General features: G+C 27.8%; 1 protein-coding gene across 7 annotated transcripts in view; it reads left to right on the top strand.

Annotated features, from left to right (window-relative positions):
* Nucleotides 1-20,205, top strand: part of LOC107442127 (neuron navigator 3) — a 521,654-nt gene that overhangs the window by 131,555 nt on the left and 369,894 nt on the right. Inside the window, exon 1 of one of the 7 annotated variants that reach the window (XM_071180176.2) lies at nt 16,626-16,801. The exons of the other annotated variants lie outside the window; for them this stretch is intronic. The gene's annotated coding sequence lies outside the window, so the exon portion shown is untranslated. Of the gene's footprint in view, nt 1-16,625; nt 16,802-20,205 lie in introns of those variants that run through there. 7 annotated transcript variants of the gene reach the window in all.

Genomic DNA, 20,205 nt, shown 5'->3' on the forward strand with positions numbered 1-20,205 from the left:
AGAATACATTACGCATTACGGTCAAAGAAAGAGTGGACAGCATGAAATTGCAATTAAACAGTTAGTGGCGGAGCTTCACTCTTTATATGTACACTGTATAGTATGCAGCATGCAGGGATAATGCATTTCATAAAAATTTGGCGACCCCCACAGGGGTCGCGACCCCTAGTTTGCGCACCACTGGTTTAGACCATACAATTTTTCTCAGTATAAAAACACATATTTCAGATAAACTAGATTATGAAAAGTTAATGTCTCTAACAATATCATTTTTAATTTGTACCTATTGCATGGAAATGAAAAAAAAATTAATAGAGCACAAAATGAGACATAAACAAAAATATAGTTTATTTTATAAACTGGAAAAGCTAATTTATAAATTATTTTTACAAAAAGAAGCAACTTTTTTCAATTTTACCAATTTTTAAATGGAATTAAATAATTTGTCTCTGGAATTAATTTATCTTTAACTTAATCTGAAATCTTAGAATGAACTGATTTTTTTTAGAATGAAGCAATAAAATCTCAAGGGAATCTTAGAATTGAATTTCAGAGCGTGAAACCTTGGAATAAAGCAAGTTCCAAGTAACAAATTGAAACAATCAATAATTCGCCACCATATCATTCCCGCATTCATTTGCTTTTAACGAACATGACAATTTTTAAGACATTCGAAAAGACACAAGAACGAAATGAGAATTTTTTTTTTCTTTCTTCGGTGAACCGTTACATCTCTTTCATTGGAGCATTTCTATACAAAACCAAAAGAAGTTAGAAAGAAAGTAGAGAAAGAAAAAGCAATCTGAATGGGACGTGTAACACACGTGGACGTTTAATGAAGTCCCGATTCCTTTTCTCTTTCTTAAAACTGCTATCGTCACGCCAATCACGAGCCGATTCATTCCGTTCGTTACCCTGATGTAAGCACGATCCCTAGAATCGCGAACGAAATCCTGTCGTTTGCAACCCCAATTAAAACTGACGCCAGCTCAGATTTGTCATCTGTTTCCTATTGATTTCGGATTTTTTTTTCCATTGAAGATTTTGTTTCAGAAATTAAAAATTTACGTTTCTAATACAAGGAGAGAAAAAAATTCTGGTAAAATTACCATTTTGTATGGTAAAGATATTTCTGGTTTCATATAAAAAAAAAACATAATTCTGGTAGTATAACCAAAATATACGGTATTTAAACCATTTCCTTTCGTAATTTTTTCGTTCACATGGTAACAGTTTACAGGAAATTCTAGTTTTACAAATTATAATTCTTTTTAACCACACATTTTATTTTATTTTATGTCGTTGAACAGCCGACCTTATTTTTGGGTTTACGACTACAAATGTTCAACTACGTAGCCTTGCAATTTTGAACCCAATCCAGAAGACAAGGGAACTCCTGGATCAAGTATTGAAAGAAATTTGCCTTCGTGGAGGAATTTTTGATGGAACTAACCCGCATTTGCGTTACATGGAGAGGAAGATCACGAGAACCTCCCACGATTAGCCTGACGGCAAGAGGACTCTAACCCATGATCCGTCTATCACTGAGGATACTTCCCGTCAGCACTGTGGTCGGCGCAAGCCGTATGCGGAATTGAGATCGGCCATCCATCACCGGGATCGAACCCCGCTTCACCTCATTGGAAGGCGAACGCTCTATCCCCTGAGCCATCGCGGCTCTACCACACATTTTGGAAAAAATACAATTATAGAAAAAACGTAATTTTCTTTTCGTTCCAAATGAAGCAAAAATGAAATAATTTTTGGGAAATTCTAAGGCTCCATTGTTTTTTGTAATGCTTTTGCAGTGTCATTTGTATTCTAAAGTTCTTAGTTTATGATAATAATTAAGAAAACTCAGATAAAAAAATGGATTAAAATTTCAATTTAAGGTTTTAATTATAACAAAAATATTTACACTCACCTTAATGTTAAAAAATCTTCAAGAGTTTTCATTTCACTTGAGCTAGAGGGTAAGAAATATAAAATATACTATAATAATTTCTTGCATAAACGAAAAAAATTAAAATTTTTTATACTGCCATTACCATTAAATTGGTAAAAATATTCAACATGATGGTAAACTAGCTATAACTTTTATCTGCTCCTATGTAATTTTTCCAATCATTAAATTTTCAAATTTTATTTTAAACAACTTTTCTAACCAGTTGAAAAATGGGTTTTCAGCTAGAAATCAGTAAAAAGACTGAGAAAAAAAAAGCATGGTTCAAACTATCTGAATATGGTAAAATTTACCGTGTTTTTGGCTCTATTGGAACGCCAAAAAGCTCCGTAATTTCTACAGAAGTGTTTTGGTAATCAATTTTGTAAACTTCATATTAAAATAAGGTTTTATAATGTGTGAAAAAAATTTGATAATTGTAGGTAAATTTAGTACTTTTATCATGATAGCATGCCATTAAAATTCACATTTCAATTTTGTATTTTCTACTAAATGCGTTTTAATGAGAACTTTCGTTTAGAAAATCAGAATTTCCATTTAACCTTTACCTTATAAACGTTAAAAGTCCCAAATGAATGGTTTAAAGGAATACTTTAGTTTTATTACCAGAATGCCATTACCATAAGAAGCCACTACCATATTTAAGAAGTACCATTGCCATACTGTGTGGTAATTTTACCAAAATAGTCTTCAATGTGAAAGTAAATTCAATTTAAAAATTTTAAATAACAAAACAGTATTTAAAAATCGCAGCTTTTAGCTTCTGCATCCAGAAATTATTAAACAAATTTAAAAATCATGTATGCTTTTATTTGACTTATAAAGAAGAAAAAATTTACACATTTTTAGAGTAATTAAACTAGAAGATTAAGGAATTCGAAAATTGCAAATCAGATGTGAAGATTTAAACTTGCAATTTCTCTTTTCGAAGAACAAGTTTCATCTGTTGCAGCTGCCATTTCTCACATTTTCTTTAAATCGATTTAAGGTAGTCTTGAATTTCCTACATCGGGATGAGCCGCAGGAAATGCAAAATGCAATTTAATCGGACAACCAAAGGAAATGAATTTAATTTTCTTGTTTTCTTAAGGACTACGGGTGGTTTGGTTACTTAAATAAAAGTTAGCTGTAAAAATGTACATTTGCAAAATATATATATATATATATATACATATATTATCTTCATGATGAATTAATCAGATTCAGAAAGCAGGATTAAAGAATGTTAAATTCTTTTAAACGTGAAAAATCTTAATGTCTGGAGAGCGATTTTCGAATTCTTTAATATTCTAGACTAATTATTTAAAACGTTTTTCTTTTCAAACGTGAATAACACAATTTTAAAAATATCTGACTTCAAAATTTACTTTACGTGATTTAGTTTCGAAGGCAAAAACTTTGCGCTATTTAGATATACTCTATATAAAAGAAAAAAATAAATTGAAAATAATTTTAATTATTTCTACTTTATATTACTACTTTTAATTTGTTGTTTTTAGTGAAAAATATATGCATGTAATATTTTATAGTAGATGGGGAAAAAATCTTGTAACATTACCGTATTGTATGGTAATGACATTTTTGGTAAAAACACCGTAATTCTGGTTAATAAAATCAAAATATATGGTATTCATTTGGTAATTTTTCTGTTCATACGTCGCCAGTTTACCAGAAATTCTGGTTTTCAAAATCGCAGTTCTTAGTACCACACATTACTAAAATATACAAAACTGATAAATGAATTTAACCGAATATATTGTTTTTATAACATGCTCAAAAGTATAATGATAAAACTTTAATTATGAAACTATGTTTTACTGTTAATTATATCAAAATTATTACCAAAACAATTCGGTAAAAATTACTGAGATTTTTGGTATTCTCAAAAAACCAGAAACAAGGTAAATTTTACCATATTCTGGTTCATGAGTTTAAATCCGATTATTACACAGTTTCAAATTTTTTTGCTTTCTTATTAACAGAGTACTAAGTTTAATGAGATTGTTTTTTGTTTTTTTTCATTTCAGTTTTGACGTTTTATTCTTAAAGACTTTTTTTTGCCGTTTAGAATCCTTTTTATTAAAATTTTAGATCTCTAAATCTTAGTAACCTGTATTATCTTAGTAATCTATATTATACTCACTTTTAATGGTGGTTCAGAAAACGAATTTCTTGAAACTGAAAATGATGTCTCTATGAGCGACTTTTTCAATACCGAATTTACCTAACTTCATTGAAAATCTTAGAAAGAATTCTTAAAGATGCAGGAATATTCTTAATGTTTCAATAAAATGCACATATGTAAAACGATATTCTATAAAAAAATAATGTGTAGTGCTCAAAAGGAAAATCAGACCACCCTGAATAACTTTTGATCTAGTGATTGGATCATGTTATCGGAATTAATATTAATGATTGTTGAAGGTGATCTCAATGCTAATTAATTAGTGCAAACGATATTTTATGTTACGAAACTGGACACAAAAGCATACTCTCTCTGCCACGTTTATTTTTGATGGATTTGGATTCCTGACCCTCAAACTATAGGGGGTAGCCGCAATTTGGAAAATATGGTTCCCATATTTGCCAAAATATTTTGATCAGGAGAGTGCTCCAAAGTCTGGACTCCTTAATGTAATTTTACTTTTGCGTGTTTCGCCCTGTATCGAGAACTTTTGAAGCTATTTGAAAAATTTTTGCACACTCTTAAAAAATTAGTTTAACCAAAAAAATTCCAGGCAAAAAATAACTATTAGTAAATATTTATTATTCTTTATTATTTTATTTAATAATAGTCGAAACTTTGAATTGTACGGTATACAATTTTTGACATCGTCTAAAAGGATATAATTTTACATGGTAAAATACAAAATTTGAACAAAATCAGTTGAATAGTTCCTGAGAAATCGAATTTTCAATATACGACTGTTCCATAACTCAAAACATTTTCTGTGCTAATTAATTAGCATATTTGAGAACTTCCAGAACTCGAAGTTCCGATCATTAGGTAAAAAGTTATTTAGGGTGTTCCGTTTATTTTTTGCGCACTGTACTGTACATCAACGATGAAACGTGAAGATTTTTATTATAAAATATATATTAAGTAGTTAATATGTTTAATATTTTTGTCTTAAAATGATTTAAATGTATAATAGTCTAAATGTTCACTGGAGTAAATGCTTATTAGTTTCAATGTTTATTGGTTTAGATATTTAACTCCTAAATATGTTTCATCATAAAGTAAAATCACATTAGATATTTTTATAAATATATTTTTTTAAATTACTTATTAATATCAATATTTATTCTACATGGAGACTAAAGGATTATTGCTTTGGATAAAATTTAATGGGAGAACAACAGTTTTGTCTGCAATAGCATGTTGTATTTTAGAAAAAGCATGTTGTGAGATAGAATGTTTTTGAAAATATCTCATTGATTCATGGGAATTTCTAAGTAAAAAAATGTAGTACTTTTCACAATTTAATGGCATTTTTAATTTGCATTTTTGAGGGAATTCTTTAAAATTGTTTTTGCCATAAACTTCTAGATTCTAATAAAGTTTATTATCTCTCTTTTTTTATGATTGAATAAAGGTTACTTTGTTTATATGGTTTGTTTAAAGTGTTTGCTCTTTAAGTAAAGATATTATTCTTTAAATAATAAGCTTATTTTAAATAAATAAGAATGCCTGTTTAATGCACCGGAGGAAAGAAATCTGGTAAAATTACCGTGTGTATGATAAAAACATTAATGTTAAGAAAGAAAAATTTAATTCTGGTAATTTAAATGATTCATTTGGTAATTTGATCGTTCATATGTTTATTAACCAAAATTCTGGCTTTCAGAATTATAGTTCTTACAACCACATGTTCAGTAAAAAATTAAAAATAAATTTTACCGAATAAATGGTATTTATGTGAAAGATATCTATTTACTTTAACATATCATGATAAAATCACTAAATTTTACCACATTTATCAAATTCTGTCTCATATTATAAAACCATATTTTATAGTCACATTTTACCTAACTCATAACAAAAACTCTTCAGAAAAATTAAAAAACTTTTTGGTGTTCCTATAGAGCCAGAAACTCGGTAAATTTTACCATATTTTGGCAGTTTTGACAATTTGTTTTCCTAAGTGTACGGAAAACACGTTTGAATGAAAATTCTTAGTTAGACTTCTGAAATTTGAAAGAAACTATGCCGTATTTTAAAAAAAAAGACCAAAATGATTTCACAAAATTTTATTAACGGCCTGTCTAAGTTGAGAATTTAATCCACCACACATAAAATCAATTACTTATTTTGAAAAAAAATAAAATTTATTTCCACTATAATTTTTGTTTATGATCCCAGAAAGCTTAATTTTTTGAGACAATCATTTACTATTTCATGAAAGATATACTTCTTTGTATTTTAAGCACAATTTAAATAAATATTAACTTTCATTAAATATTATGCAATAATATAAAAAAAAATATTTGTTTAACTTGGCAAATTCTACAGAAACAATGTCTTATTTGCATAAAAAGACCAAAATCGTTGCACAAAGGAATTCCGTTAGTTAAGAGCTCCACCCACACTTTAAATCAATTACTTATCTGAAACAAATAACATCTATTTCCACTAACTAAATAATTGAGAAATCACTGTACAGCATAAATAAAACAACGCATTGTTCCCATAGCGGTAAGAACTCTCATAAAATGAATGCTGTACTCAATACAAAACAACCATCTCCAAAATCCAGCCTCATACCAAATCGGCTTAATTTATTGTGTCGTAAAAAAGACACGTAGAGCGGCTCAGGGCTTTTAGGCACCCTTTTTATATCTATGGAACGAATAGCATTCAATCGACTCTCAGAAAAAAAATGAAACAAAAATAAAAGCATGCACGCGAGCTCTTAAAAGTATACTGTCATCGCCTTCAATATAGAGAGGGTTGTTTGGACATTTTATACGTTATAATTCATGGCATAAAAACTGATTTGAAAAAATGTACGAAGAAAAAGTTCATTCATAAAGTAAACTTGAGCTGAGTAGTTTTTCTTCAATCCCTATGGGTTATTTTTGTAAGCATTTACTTTCCTATTTTAACGTTCCTTTTAAGAGATTTAAAGAGAATAACATAAATAATTTGCGTTAAATGAGAGAGAACTTTGGAAACATGATCTTAAACGTCAGATTGAGTTCGTTTTCAAATAAATGGGAATAAAATAAAAACAGATTTGAAATAGCAAAATGCCCAAAAGATTACAAGATATTTTCTTTGTCAATTACTTAAATTATTTTTAGATGATTTAGTCAGTGAGAATAAAAAATGATTTGTCATAGAAAAAGGCTCATTTTTTTAAAAAAATAGACTCTATTGAATAAGATTTTGTCACTTAATTAGAGTTTAATGACATTCTTTTTTTAAAGTTGGTTTTTATCCCTCAAAACTTTTTGCCCGAATTTAGTTTTTAAAAAAAAAAAATGTTAAATACATTATTTATTTAAAGATTGCGCTGGAAGAACGATAATAAATATTCTTGATGTACGCTTCGAATAAATAAAAAAACATTTAAAAACATTTATTATTTATGCAGTTGGAAGATACATTTAACTAATTTATTTAAAAGTCTAACTTGTTGATTGATTTTTATTTATTCATAAATAATATACCTTAATTAAAGTTCAAATAAATTTATTCAAAAAAACTGTATAAGATTTGTTCTAAAAATACACAATAGCATGTGCTAAATTTTAAAATTACATTCCATAAGACAATTTCAAATGATCAGAGCATTAAAAATTTTATAATTTATTGCTTAATAGTTCAAATATCTTGATGCGATAAACATTGCTCATAAACTTCTATATTAAGGGATGTAAAGTACAATCATTTGGACTAGTTTTTCAAACTCCAAATCAATGCGATTTGTACTATTGAAAAGTAATAATTGATTCATTGATTTTCAATATGAATGAAAATGTTTAATTACTTCATTTTAATCGCATGCTGCATAACTAAAAACGTATAAAACCAGTTCCATGGTAAAAAGAGCCTCAATCTAATACATCTAATCAAATGAAATTAAATAATTTAATAAACGAAGTTTACCCATCGTGATGTACTTGAACTATTAAGCAAGCAGCGTGTAAGATGAGCGTATGAAAATAATAATAATAAAAAAAAGACTTTATACAAGATACTTTTAATGACTTTCCTTTGTTTCATCTTTTATTTACCTCTGTTTGTTAACAAAATAGGAAAGCCTTGTTTCTTTTGATTTTCTATTGGGCTCATCTTACAAGCTAAGTTGGAAAACGATTAATTCACCACGCTTCGAGGCATCTTTTGTCACAGCTTGGTAGATCGGTTTGACTAGATTGCAGTTAGGATAAGTTGCAAATTGATAAATGGTGATACACAAAACATCTGCAATTATTTTTCATTGGACGTTTAATGCCCTTTTATATCTCTTGAAAGAATGGAAGGCCGATAGGAACAATCCAGTTGATAAGATGGCATGCTGAAACTTGTTTTTCCAAAAGGTTTAAAATAGCGGAAGTTAGATTGTTTTCACTAAACTAATTGCATTTTTTTAATTTTCAGAATAATGCTAACTAAGATTTAATCTTTTTTTAAGTGTGATAACGCATATTTTCCTTTAAAACGGTTTATTATTTTAGAAGTATTGGTATTTTTTTAAATATTTTTTAAGTGACAAAATTAACAAGAATATTTCGAGTGTCATTTTTCGATATCGCTAATTATTTCTGATAAGTACTTTCAAAAACAATAATAATGGAATCTAAGATATTTTTATTCACATTTAAGGCGAGGCTCGCATTCTTAATACTTATCTTTTAAAAATCACATTTGCCTGCTTTGTCCATATAGACGTGACTTTAAGCACAGAAAACATTTCTATAAATTAGAAAGAGAAGAAAATTTTGAACTTTTTAAATTTATCACTACTTTACTCTAATACTGGACAGAGAATTACTTGGAATGGAATGAAAAAAATTCGTTCTTTTTAGAAAGATAACTGGGTTTTATAAGAGAAAGAAATTCTGGTTTAATACGGTGCAGATATTATCGTACTGTAAGTTTTTCTTTCTTTTTTTTTCTTTTTTTTTTGCGAGTGCTGTACTTGGTTGAATTTCTGATACCTCATAATGGTTATTAAGCTTGCAATGTCATTAGATAAAACGAAAACATTGTTTCAGTGTTTTGCAATCGGTTCGACATGCTCAAATAAAAAAAATCACTTGTTCTAATTAATTCGCCAATAATAATGTAACTTGCTCCAATAATAATGTATTTTTGTACTGAGAAGTTTAAGTCAATTAAGCCATCTTAAAATTAGCCATAATTCGTGACGTTTCACCGTGAAACTGATTTTGAATTATATTTTATGTTAGCTGTCGTAAATAAACTGCTGTTTTATAAAAGTTTTTTATTTACAAGTCTGATAAGTCGTTCTATATTTATCTGAGGTTTACATTACTGTAATCTTATTAGAATTTTTCCAGACACATATTGTATTAATGATTGATAACTTGTTTGATGTTGCCTGTATAAAAGATACCGAAAAATTAGTTTACGCTTGCAAATGGGCTGCAGTTATAATGATAGGGAAATACTATGTGTGTGGCATAATACTATCAACAATTTCGTCATTCAATATCAAATTCGGATCGTCAAAGTTATCTAAACAAAAGTTTGTACGCTCTCTTTGGCATACCGAACGCTTACGTACGTACATGATAAAAGCTTCAGCAAGTTTTAAAATAAACGTAAGGACTGATACTGACACTCTATGTTTATTATTAAAAGTTTCGATTACGATACAATACGATCTGATATCAAATATTTATCTGGAATTATTTTGCTTAAAATATATAAATTTATCTCACATTTTCCTATTATTCTTTTAATTTCTCGTAAAAAAAATATTAGCATTATTTTGTTAGATAAAAATATTAAAAAAACATGTTTATAAGCTCAGAGTTATGAAAGTAAAACAGATTAAGTGATAAGATTTAAATAATTTTTACACTTTATTATCGTATTTCAGTCTATTCCAAACATAAGGAGAACTAATAATTTATACAATTACAAGATTTCATAAAATATTAGTTTCTACATAAAGATCTACCGAAATTGTTTTATTTCAGTCGTTTTATCTGTTTTCTTGATATCAAACCAATACAGTTTTTAAAGTGTTTAACCTTATTCCTAATTGCATTGATTAATTTATGCTAATAAAAAAAATTATACTCATAAACATTTACATGCTTTCTTTAAGCGTAGTTGTTTTTACTTTATTTTTCACTTAAATTTCGATCATTTTTATTTGTGCAACCTCAAAAATAACTTATTATGTTAAGAAGATTTTTAAAAATTGTTGTATTGTTTAGCTAGTAAACTCAGCATAATTGTATAGATATTTTTTAATTCTTTTTATTTTTTTATGTAATTTTTAAAACACCCTATGGAAAGGAAAAACTTCAAATATATCTGTCTATTAAATGAATAATTCCAAGAAACTGAAATGATATGACCTGATTGAAGACTTCATTAGCTTCTAAAATATGTAAATAGGAAAAATCAGTCTCTTCATTTCAAGCGCTCAAAAAGGAGCTCCCATTTTCACGTCTGGCAAGTCTTGAAAATGGGCGCCTATTTTCTAGCTCCTAAAACAATTCGACTGTTACTTTCTATTACCATATTTTTGAAGGGAATGATCAGGTAATATATCTGCCCATGCTTTTTTTTTTACTTAAAACAGTTTTCCAAACTTTTTTTTAATGTGACTTAAAATAATTTATTGTAGAGGTTTTCGAACCCAAGTTAAAATTTTTGATGGTTCCATAAAAACATTTTGATGGTTTATATTGGTTTCAGTGTGATTCATGATGGTCCAACATCATTTGATGGTCACCTTTATCCAACATTTTCCATTATGCGTTTATGGTTTTTGATATGCCAACTAACTTCCATCATGCCATGATAGAAATAGCTACATTAATACTATGATGGTTAACCATCAAGAGAAGTTTCATTCTCATGGACCAACAATCCATGATGATCCGTGATGGTCCATGATGGTTCCAACTATACATTTCCATGATGGTTTAATGGGAATTCTTGTTGGCTCTCATCAAAACAATTTAGGTTTTTTTAATGTTGGACCATCATAAATCTGTCGAAATTCCTACATTGGGTTGATGGTTGTTCATGATCGCTCTAACATTCTATTTCTAAGAAACTATGATGGAAATTTCTGATGGTTTAACATGAATAAACCATCAAAATCAGTGACTATTTTTATGTTGAACAATGATATATCAGTCCGAATTCCTACATTGGGGTGATGGTTACTTATGTTGGTTACAATCAAGAAACATAATGGTTCATGATGGCAGTATTGATGGTCACCATCAGGATTATATTGGTCCATCAATGAAAATTCATCAAAAAGTTTGACTTGGGTAATAGTGTTTTATAAAAAGTAACACTAGTTGCTCCTGGATTTTATCAAGCATTTTTAAAACTCGCTTTTTTTCTATCTACATGTTATAAAAAACAAGTTATGAAGAATAAATTAAATATCACTTTTTATTTTTAATTTCCACTCAACATAGCCTTTTTAAAAGGAAAATATTAATGCAGTTAATTAAATAAAGTACTAATCTATGTAAAAAAAAGTTAACTTCCTCTCATAAAATATCTGTCTATGTTTTTTATCTTGGCAGAGTTCTTGAATGCTCTGTTGGCAGTCCAGTGCACTCTCTGCTAATGAATTTGATGATAAGTGAGTTAAGTGCCTGGAACGATCCCGCCATTTAACCTTGCATTGTGTTAATAGAATCGCGTGTCTTCTTCTTTTGATATGGGGATTGCATAGAATAAGAATCTTTCACACTTGTAATAGAAAAGTATACTTTCGAAAAGGGTGCGAATTTTTTTTTGTTTTTTTGTTATAGAGACTTTGTTTATCTAACGACATTTGCATAGGAATTAAAAACATACACTTTCCCCGTTAATGGTTAGAAATTTCTCGGAAAAATGATTAAATAACTATTTAATTGTTATTTTACCATATTTAAACAAAACAGATAAATAATCATAAATTTGATGATAATAAATATTTTAAAAATTATTACATAATTATTATATTATAAGCTAAGATATATGAAAAACTTTTTAAATATATTAGTACTTTTGTCAGTTTAAAATGTACACGTAATTTAAAATTTTAGTGGACGGCTCTTGAACTGCGGATTTTTTATTTATTTATTTATTTATATATTTTCCCTGGTGTAAAATCTTCGAAAAACACTATCAAACTAAAAACTTGAGGACATTTTATTAATTGATCGAAGCAAAGTTAATCAATTCGAATCAAAAAGTATAGAATTTTTTCACCTTTTTTTTTTTCATTTTTATCGACAGTACAGTGCGCAAAATAAAAAAGATATCACCCTGAATAACTTTTAACTAATGTTCTAATGATCGGATTTTCACGCATTAAGTGTCAATCTTAATGGTTCCCAGAGGTGATTTTAAATGAGCTAATTAATTAGTGCTAACTATAAATTAAGTTACGAAATCAGACTCATAAACGTACTTTTTTACATATTTAGATTCCTAATCCTCAAAATAGGGGATAGACAAAATTTCGTAAAGATTGGGTCGCAAATTGGAGGGCTAATAAGCTATATGTGTTTGGCGATAGTTCTGAAAAACAGCCAAGCAAAGTCGCCACCTCACATGGGTAATTAAAAATAACCATAGAGAAATAGAAGAGAGCAATACCTAATTTTATTCCGTTGCTAAGCAACCAAGTTTACACAATAAAAAAATGTTCTGTGATTGCTCGGAAAGGTTTATTTATTAATAGTTAATAGAAAATATAAGTTTCTAGGCAATAGACATTTTTCAGCTGATTTCTGACCAAAAAGCAAATTTTTTTTTTCCTTTTTATTCTTTGAAAAAAGAAAATTTGAATCGATTCATGAACTATATATGATTTTCTGAGCTTTTAGAATTTGAATACATGAACTTTTATCTGACATTATTTTTGTTTTTACGATGTATTTACTTCATTTATACGAGGGTTTCGTACTAAAATCAAAAAGCATAAGCAAAATTTTAGAGATAATTAGTTTTACAGCATTGGTCAATCCTTCTAGGCAAAAAACTCTAATGAAACAAAAAAAAATGTGCCTGAAAAAAATGTGGATTGTACAGTAATTTTAATGCACATTAACAAGGTTTCATATAATTTACGATAGTTCTCTTTTCTTTATCTGAAAAAATTGGTGAATGTTAAGTAGCATTTTAAAAACGTTGGAATAAATATATTATGTTTAAGAATAACACGTTGTAATAATATGTTTTATATTGTAGGATTCTTTCTTTAAAAAAATCATTTCATTCGGCCAAATATTCAGGTTACATGGTTTTCTTTGGATAAAGATGATTTGCAAATGGCATCCTGATGTTTCGGTACATTCTGAAGTACATTTTCACAAATTCACCATAAAATGTCGCTTAACTTATTTTTCCATTACGATCAGCTTCATTTATCACCAAATATCGCTATCATTTCTTTTTTTTTTCTACCATAATTTACAAACTTATTTTACGATTCTCACCAACACTATGCATATCTGATACGATACTCTCCTTTTAAACAGAGCTCGCAAGGTCCTTAAATATCAAAATGAAGGCAAACAAGCTTTAAAGATAAAATGTTTATTTTCATTAACTCCAAATATCTGGTTTCAAAATTATAATTTTAAAGTTAAAGATAGTGTCATAGTTACAATATTGATGCGTCGGTTCTCTTAGTTTTTAAAGACCACGAGAACCCTGCTAAAATATTAAAATGCAGATGTTTACTTTTACAAGCATAAAATTCTTATCAAAATAATGATCAAGTACCAAAATGTAAAACAGTATAATTAAACTTCACAGGATTCAAACAATATCGAGATGGAAATAAAAGTTGGCATATTCTGAGCGTTGAAAAATAGGCGCCCATTCTGAAGACTCGCCAGGAGTGAATGACTTGTGACGTTTACTTTTGGACAATCAAAAAACGCCTATTTTTATTATCATCTTTATATATTTTTTAATCAATGAAGTTTTTATCTTTTTGCTTCAGTTTCTTGGGACAACTCATTTAGTAACACTGTGAATTAAATTACTTGCACGCAATATTGAAATTAGTTTTACGTAAGATAATAGCATAGGCTCATAGATTGAAAAAAAATTAGTCACCACTTTCTAAAAAAATCAATGCAGCACTATGTTTTTAGTACTAGCTTTAAAAACACTTAAGACCGTAAAAAAAATTCAGTTTACAATTGAAATTTCAAAAGTCTAATTAGAAAATGGAATGTCCCCTAGCACCAGAAATAAAAATTCAATAGTTACAAAGACAGTTATTTCAAACAAGCTAACGTTTCCGTCCTACTCGAAATTGTTTGAAAATGTATTTTTATTTATCGATTAAAAAATTTAGTGGGGATATATTTTAGGGTATACTTTAGGCGTACTTCGATAGAGTTTATTTTTACATCCTTATTTGCTTAATATAATAATAAGATTTAGTTGGAATAAATTATTCAAGCTATATGATTTAATGCATTTATAGTATCATAGTAAACGTTGCTTCCGGCACACATCCTTATCCTTGATACCATTATCACCAAATCAATGGAATAAGTTTAAATAGATAATAATAGTTAAATTGCGTTTCTCGCTTTAGCTTTCAAGCAATAATATGTTTCGTTCAAACAGATTTCAATTTTGGAAATAACGAAATTATTTAGAAGATTTCTTAAAGCAATAATCATTCTTATCTTCTTATGACGAAATATGGGAAAAGCTTGTATTCTTAGTTTTTGTAAAAAGTATGTTAACTCTCTTGCAGCGTATTATTTTTTGTTGTTGTCAAAATGGGCTCAGAAATTGCGTATTTTATATAAATATTTCAAATCAGATGATGACTCTAGAAATAGCATGATTTTGGAATCTCTTTACAAATTTCAATTTTTGGAATTTGCTGTTTAAGAAAACAGGACATTTTTCTGATAAAAAAATTATACTATATATCTTATGAATTGCCTCTAAACTTTAAAAATTTTTTAAACAAAAGTAAATTTTTTATACTTCTTTTTTTTAAAACTCGGCTTTCTTAAAGTTAACTGTTTAATACATAAGCTTAAACGACAAAATTCGCCGCAGGTCCGATTTTGTTAATTTAAAAAACAAAGCATACAATCACGGCTTTATGAGTTGCACTAATATGTATTTACTTTTCACAGATCAAACAAATAAGAAACAATAAAGCAACGAAATAATTTATTTGTTGTTGGAACTTGCATGACTTTGTGACCCCGACAGATTTAACGTGTACCCGTTACCATTTAATACACGGGAATTCTTCGGCTGGCAGGATTCGAACTTTCAAATTACGATAGCAACAGGAAATTTTTACTAATTGCTGCGATGAAAAAAATATATGGTCAAAACTACTAGAATATGGTTAAATTTACTGTGTTCCTGACTCGATGGAAACTCCTAATAGCTCGGTAATTTTTACAGATTGTTGCTTGATTGATTTTAATAATTTTGGTAAAACTCACTATTATACATGCAGTTTCATAATAAATTAATAAAATTTGGTAATTTCCTCATGGCATCTTAGAGAATGGCATGAAAACAATTTGTACGGTTAGATTTCATTTTGAGTTTTATATTAATCGTGTGTTTATAAGACTATAATTTTGAAAACTAGGATTTTCTGTAAACCATTATCATATGAAAAGAAAAATTACTAAATAAATAGTTTAATTACCATACATATTAGTTTTATTAACCAGAAATATAGTTTCCTTTTTTCAAATATCTCATTACCATCCAGTACGGTAATTTTACCAGAAATTTTTTCTTCATGTTCATTTGAACTATTTTTTGATAAGGAGGTATTATATGCTGTCACAACTTTGCTTCGAAAATAAACAACTCTTATTAGAAAAAAAAAACACTTTTTCTCTCTAAATTCAGAAAACAGCCCCCGATAGTTATCAAGATTTATTGAATTTTTTTGAACCATTAACAATTTGTAATAAAGTATTAAATGCTATTTGGGCTTAAAAAATTAAAGAACTAAATTTTGAAGAAAAAAAAATTCTAATCATAGAATAATAGTGTTTCTTCCTGATTAATGACAATCTTCAATAACTCTAAAACTGAAAGATAAGCTCATTAGAATTCTAAAAATAGTACCATAAGCTGAAAGGAAAAAAAGGATACAACTCATGAAAAAATTATAATTTTGCTAAGGCAGCGGAATTTTATTGTCCTGAGAAACAAAAAATAATACTAATAAGTTTTCAGGGCTTAAAAAAGAAAATTCACCCCGTTTATTTGTTCTGAAAACTAACCATAAATCGTCAACTCCGTACTTAATATGAATTTTTCCAACTCTTTTATTTCTTTTCACATCTTTAATTTATCTTGAGTTTTTCTCTTTTATTGTATACGAACGTGTGGTCTTTTGTTGGCTATTCGCCAAAACGTAATGACGTAATTGTTACGTAGTTGTGTTCCTAAGACTGCGGTTGTATTTGAAAGTCAGTTTATTCCGAAGCGAGTTTATTTCACCGAGAAGTATTTGTTTTGAGAACTAATGAAATTATGGCATTTTGTTTGAACTTATTTTGAAGTGTAGTTGGCTTATTTTCTTCATGATAAGAAAGTTATAATTATTTAAATTTAAAGTAAATTTTATTGTTATACGGAATAATTCTGGAAAAACATAGGTAAGCATAATTATATATTTGTTTTAGAAAGGCTTAGTTTTAGTGGTTTGGAATATTTTTCCCTCGACTTACTAATTAAAAATTCTGAAGCTTTTGTGTGCGAATTCAATTATAACTCATTCGAATTATAACAAAGGGTGCTTTCTTAAAATATAATAAATTGGAAACATAAATAAAAAATTAACCTTAAGATAAATAGTTAAATGAATAGTCAAGAATCAAAAGCTAAGAAAATGAAATAAAATAAAATATAGCCAGAAAAAGGTCAAGAGAAAATATTTTCAGAACTAATAGAGTTATGGCATTTTATTTAAACTTATTTTGAAGTGTTGTTGGTTTATTGTTTTTCTTAATTTGACAAAAGAAGTTGAAATTCTTTAATTTTAAAATAAATTTTACTGTTAGACGGAATAATTCTGGAAAAAATAGGTAAGTAAAATTATCTATCGTTTTAAAAAAAAATGGCCCAGTCTTAGTAGTTTCGAATATTTTTTTCATATCTTACTAATTGAAAATTTTGAAACTTTTAGCGTGCAAATTGAATTAAAATTCATTCGAAATACAATAAATTGTATTTTCTTAGAGTCTAATGAATTACACAAACACAAAATAAACATTAACCTTAGGATAAATGGTTAAATGAACAGTCAAAAATAGTCAAGAAGCAAAAGCGAAATGAGAAATTAAAATAAAATAAAAATTTTAGAGTCGAGAAAACACTTTTGCATATTCAGTTTCAATTTACGCGATTTTTTTCTATTGGATAACTTGTGCGTACCATTCAAAGAACTGTTTATTAGCCCCTATATGACCCCTATGTGTTACCTTCACATCCATGTTTTTTCAAAATAACTTTAAAGAATCATTGGTTAAATTGATTTTTAATGCAATATTAAGCATGTTTCCGCAGTATTAATTTGAAGAATACGATTTCTGCTTAATTTATTTTTAAAAAACAACCAAAATGTAAGCACTTCTCTATCATCTATGACCTCACAGGTGGTGCGCGTTCCACCGATTGAGAATTATGCTCTCTCAAAAAATAAGTTCCGCTTTTAACCACAATGTCAGTACCGATCGTCAAAAATTGTTCAAAATTCAATGACGTATAAAATAAAATGATGTTTTCCTTCAAACTGAACCAATTTGTTATATAATCAAGTTCATTAAGGATCATTTTTATTGTAATATTGTTCAACTTTACAGTCAAAAATTGCCGGTTTTTTTTAACAGACTTGTTCTGTACATTTGACAGTTTAAAGCTGTTTTGTCTTATCTGCTAAAAATAGGTGTCTGTATTTAAATGACAGTATTTTTCTGCCAAATAAACGGGATAAATGGTTACTGGCACCTCAGCTGGCAGATAAAATTCCGCAAATTCGAAATTTTTTTTTGCAGTGTCGCAGCTTGTTTAAATGATAAGCATAAGTTGCTTACTTTTATTAAATTTCCTCAGTTGCTTATACTTATATTTTTAACTTACATTTCATTTTTGAAATTATAACTAAGTTTTTTTTCGATATTATAAAACTTAGAAATACAAACTTCAAAGTATTAACCAAATATATTTTAAAAAAGCATTAAATATTCACCCCCCGCATTCGAAAGGTTTATTTTACTGCTGTTTTTGAAAATAAAAGGAAAATTTATTTTGTTAATATGATATATGTATTGAAATCTAACCAAGATTTTCAGAGGATTTTATTCCTTAATTTAAAAAAGGCAACATTATTTTTGTTATTATTAGCAAAGACATGTAGTCATATAGAGTAGGAAAAATACCAAACGATATGTCTAAATTATCGTTTTACAAACTGAGGATCACGACACACGACTGAATCGTAACTCCTTATGGTTCCCAGCAGCAAACTATGCGCTCGTTGAAATCTGATAAAATATAACATGTGCTCAATTTTTACATTAATTAACATATATTTTAATTATTTAAAACCAAATTCATACCAATCTTGCGACTCACATTCATACTAATGGATTACTAATTTTAACATTGAATAATAGTTTATTCCTTAGTTCTATAAAAATACTTAAAAAATAACCTCGCAAGAACGTGTGATGAAAAATCATAAAGGGGGAAAATGATAGAGATAAGAAAAATCATAGAGATTCTCAATAATTATTTATTATTCAATTTAATATTGAACGAAAAAATTTAAAATTTTTTATACCATATTAATATCATATTAATTCACATAAATGTTTTTTAAACTTATTATATCAATCCTTGATATTTATAGTTTATACCTATTCTGATCATTAATGCATCTAAAATATATCTAATTTCAGAACTGATAAGTTTATGCTTCTAAACTGAATAACTGCTGTAAAATTATTGACAATTTTGATGCAAAAACAGCTTATACTTACTTTTGAATATTATTGATAATTAAAGTTATAATCTAAACATATAATTCTCTTTATTAGAATACAAAGAAATATTGCAAATAAATTTTAAGCTATATCTATTTCTAAATATCTAGTCATTTAGTTTAAAAATCAATTATGACTACACTTAGAAAAAAATATGGACAAAATTGAAAGAATATGGTAAAAATTATCGTGTTTCTGGTTATATGGGAACACCAGAAAAACTCGGGAATGTTCATCGAAGTGCTTTGGCAATAATTTTGACAAAATGAACAATAATACATAATTTTATAATATGTAATAAGTATATAATGTGCTAAAGTTTGGTAGTCTTATTATGGGAAAGCATGACATAAAAACAGTTTATTTTGTTAAATTTTCTTCTCAGTTATCTTTTTTTACTAAATGTGGGGTAAAGAGGACTATAATTTTGATAAACAGAATTTCCACTAAACCGCTACCAAATCAGAGGAAAAATTACCAAATTAATGGTTTAAATACCATGTATATATATTTTTTAAATCAGAATTATGATTTTTCATTTACCAGAAATGCCATTACCATTCACTACTGTAATTTTACCAGAATTTTTTCCTCTGTGTAATATATTTTTAAAAAAATTCTTTAATAATTAAATGATTGGTTATGTTTTTTATCCCGCTGCGAATAATAAATTGAATTAACTATCAACATAAAAAGCCGACATTAAATTAATAAAACCTGAAATATATACTATTCTTTGAAAGTGCTGTCTGTCGAATTAAACATAAACAAATTACGGGGCCTCTGAATAAAAACTGTCATCTTCCCACTCACAAACAAAGCGGTGTGGAACGGTATATTTTATGATGTCCGAAGACATTGTCATTACTTAAAATGCAATTCCACTAACTTAACTCTGTAATTGGGATGGCATTTATTCAGTACTTTACGGTGGTTGGTGAAAGATTAAAAATAATGAAAAGACACATATATAACCTACATTTATCCCAGAGTATTTATTGTAATGTCACGTGTCT

The sequence above is a fragment of the Parasteatoda tepidariorum genome, chromosome 1 (genome assembly GCF_982258835.1).
Source record: "Parasteatoda tepidariorum strain Cologne lab strain chromosome 1, Ptep-v5.0, whole genome shotgun sequence".
NCBI classification, from domain to species: domain Eukaryota; kingdom Metazoa; phylum Arthropoda; class Arachnida; order Araneae; family Theridiidae; genus Parasteatoda; species Parasteatoda tepidariorum.